A 3,928-nucleotide genomic window follows, 5' to 3' on the forward strand; every position below is an offset into this window, starting at 1 on the left:
AGCCAAATTTGCCTCTTACTAATTATGTGACATTAGAAGAGCCATTTAGTCTCAGAACCATGGATTCTACATCTATGAAAACTTAAAGAGCTGCTGTAGAGGACAAAACAATTTGGTATATGCAAACTGAAACAGAGCTTCCCACTGCCATCTCCCATCATACCCCACTTTATGTTTCCTCCCCCTTGTAGGGAGAGTGCCTGGTGAGACAGACACCCAGAGAATTGGTCAGCATCATAGCATCAAAGCTACTCTAAAATAGGTGGTTAATATAAATCAGAGAATGTCTGTGTCATTTCCCTATAAGGTATCTGAATAGGATCAGCCAGGGAAACCTCTCAAATTTTAGAAAGCTCCCAAACTTCATATGTTATACATAAGAAAAATAAACATCCATTTTCTAGACTTGAACATACTCTTTTCCCTGTGCTCCACCTACCACACGGAAAGCAATGTGGAACTAATAATTATTTCTTCAGCGGTGCAAATTACCTCTGTCTTTTATTCCCACACTATTTTAAACACAGGGTTGCCTTTCATGTTATAGCCAGGAGGGTTAGCTTGTTAAAAATTTGTCCCACCATTCTCCAAAGTGTCATTCAGAGATCTGCTCATGCGACTCTCATTAATGACAAAGACCTGTGTCTAAAGAAGTGTGCAAAGCCCTAGAGAGTATAAAGATTCAAAGTGTTATTGAGGCCAAGCTATCTTATCTATAGGTCAGCCTTCCGGGTCGTGAAGGATTCACCTCCATGAAATAAAATGCAGAATTCTCCATGTGCCTGGGTCTCCCTACAATTGTTAATGCAAAGCTTCAGTCTCCTCCTCCATACTGAATACGAATTACCCAATAAAACAAATAAAATCCCTCTGAGGCTGTATCATACATCATATAAATTGTTTAGCTTTTTAGAAAATAAGTATTATGCACAGTTAAGTATCTGCGATTGTAAAAATTACAAATAATCATTAGAAATCAAATTACAAATTAATTCCTTTCCACATTTCTTCTAAACCTATTTCATAAAATTATAAATTCACTCCAAAAATATCAATCTATGCTCACTTTATTTATATAAATTTCATATATATGTATAGCTTTTGTTAATATAGCGTTACAGGGATTAAGAGTCTAAGGAAAATATTTCTATTAAGTTAGATATAGCAGGACTATAAGAAACTGCTTATTCAGACCTTTGATTAAAATAATACTTCCAACTTGAGTTTTATACGCTACTGGAGAACTGAACAAAACCCTGTAATTTAGTTATGCAACATTACTCAGTTTAACTGGTACTTTATGTTCTCCCATGTTCAAATGCAAATGGCGAAAGAACATTCCTCATGCATTGGAGGACACGGGCTCTATTTTGTGAGGAGAGTCATCTTGTTATGCCCCATTCAGCTCAGCACCATTAAACTTTTGGGTCTAGAATTGCTGCCTGCTGTCAGGATTACTATCTCAGTATTTTCTCCTCATAGTTTATGGCTACTTTTCAAGAATTAAATGATCATTCAGAAAGTTGGCTTCAGTTTATGAACTGTTAAACTTGTGGTAGATCTGAATCACAAAAAGCAAAAGCATAAATGCTATTGGAAGTAACTTTCCTCTGCAGACATTTTCAACCCCCTTTTTTCCTTTTTTAAATTCTGAAGATCCATATTATATTCTATGTCTTCATCTGTATGATTTCAGGTCTTATTCCAATGGGGACCAGACTTCTCCAGGTAGTAAAGGGATACTTGTCCGGTAACCAACATTTTCTCCTTTATTAGATGTTTCCACATATGTTAATTTTATTTTTCTCCTACCATCATATTTATTCTACAAGTGAGGTAAAATACCATATGCTCTGGTAATAAATCCTAGGTAGATGAACAAATGGAATGGAATGAAAAGTTGTGTGTTTGTGTGCGCTCAAGGTTAACTCTATGATTATGGATAAAACTTGAAGTGATAGCCCTGGAATTTAAAAGTGTAGAGCTAAAAGAATGAATTCCGCAATTGAAAAGGAGAACGGGTCCTCAATGCCAGTGACCAACATTTGTTGAGCTAGATTCTAAATATCTCAGCTGGTTCAGATATAATATCCTCAGTTATTGAGTTCATTCTTTGCAATCAGAGTATCATTGTACTTACTGGGAATTAAAGAATAAATGAACTAGGATGGAATGCCCACTGTGTTTAACTTGTTGGCTAATCATATGCTCTGCTACTTTGTAACTTAGCAAATTCCGAAGACTCACTAAGGATATGTTCTCAGGGAGTCACTTACTCTGTGGGCCCATGGCTGCAGTGTCAGGATCAAGTACAAATAGATGCTAATCCAACAAATAAGCAACCCTTTTTCTATGTCCACATCCTGAAACAAAGAGAACAAGAGTGAAGGACATAGTATCTGTATGGATACATTTCCCATGTGTTTGTTATGTGTAAAGTCTTTCCCTTTCTTCTACACATGCTTTACACCTGGATTCCTTAAAGACTCTCCTTCTGCTCATTTTAAAATTTAAATTAATTTGATTTAGGGACTGCAAATTGGAAAAGAGTTTGAGAATATTTAAATGATTAGTTAAAGCTGATCATTTAATTATTAATTCTGTTAAAATTTAAGGGCCTTATTAACCATTTCATTAAAAAAAAAAAACCTAACCCCCAGGTGCTTCTGTACCTTCTGTAACATATTTCCCCACACCACACTCCTATCTCAGCAAATGTCTGTTCCTGGGCCAATTGCCCTTGTCTTGGTCTCTCTCTTTCGCTGTCTCTCTCCCTCTTTGTTTCTCTCTGTGTCTCTCTCTGTCTCTGTCTCTCTGCCTTCTGTTCTAACTTATTCATATGTAGCACAGTATAGAAACCATCTGAAAGTTTTTGTTTATTCTCTCAGTCTGAGAGTCCATTGAAGAAAGAATGTTACTGGGAAGCATCTTTGTAAACTCACTCTCTTTACTCTGCACAAGATCAAGGACAGAGTGGACATTCGGTCAACATGCATACACACATGTGTCTTGTGACATCCGTCCCCTCCAATCACCACTGACACTTAGGTTTCATCTTGTGCTTACTTGCTAGATAGACCCCTAATATTTGGATTGTTTGGAGGAATAACTTATAAATTTTCTCAGAACTGATATTTTCAGACCTTGGGTACACTAGGCCTTAAATTCCTTAAATAAGCAAATGGTTTTCAGGGAAGCAGGCTACCATCCAGTCCTTATTGGCAGGGTCTACAGTTCTCTAATGAGAGCTGGCTGCTATTCTGAGCCAAGAGTCCTGTCTGTCTGTTTCCATTTAGCAGTAAAGTCCTTAATCTTCATCATTCTCAAACTTCCATTTGTTTTCCACTTTTTCTTGCATTCCTGACACCAGCCAAATAAAGTAGTTCCATTTCCTGTCCATTTTAATATAATATTTTTACAGGATCCTCATGGATATCAGATTTTTCTGCATCTTCTCTATGGGCTAAATTATTCTTTCTGCTTTTAATCTGTAGAGAAAAGATCTGCTGCACTGGTTTTTGGTTTCATTTAAAAGTAGGCTCCTCTATCACAGGGAGCTGATAGTATGGGATAGTAGATGGATATGTACATAAATTATTAAAGTGCAGTTTTCATAAGTGTAAGATGTGAAATATGTTAACATATTGAGAAATACAGTACAGAGAAAGCTGATCTCTACTTAGGGGTCTCAAGGACTGAGTCCAGACCAGATAAACTGTAGGGAAAAGGACATTTCAGAGAAGTCCCCAGCTGTGTACAGAGGCACAAGAAAGCATGGCATGAGGACTGAAAAAAGTTCTGTATCTGTGAATTATGTGCTTTGAAAGTGGTAAGAAAGGTGGTTGGAGAGGTGAAACGCTATTTAACAATAACAAAGTTGGTGCCATTAGCTACCTGTTTTAGAAAGTTAACCCTGGCATCAAAATAA

The sequence above is a fragment of the Heterocephalus glaber genome, unplaced genomic scaffold, assembly GCF_053883595.1.
Source record: "Heterocephalus glaber isolate CG9 unplaced genomic scaffold, H.glaber_assembly_v1.0 deba00000546, whole genome shotgun sequence".
Classification (NCBI taxonomy): Eukaryota; Metazoa; Chordata; class Mammalia; order Rodentia; family Bathyergidae; genus Heterocephalus; species Heterocephalus glaber.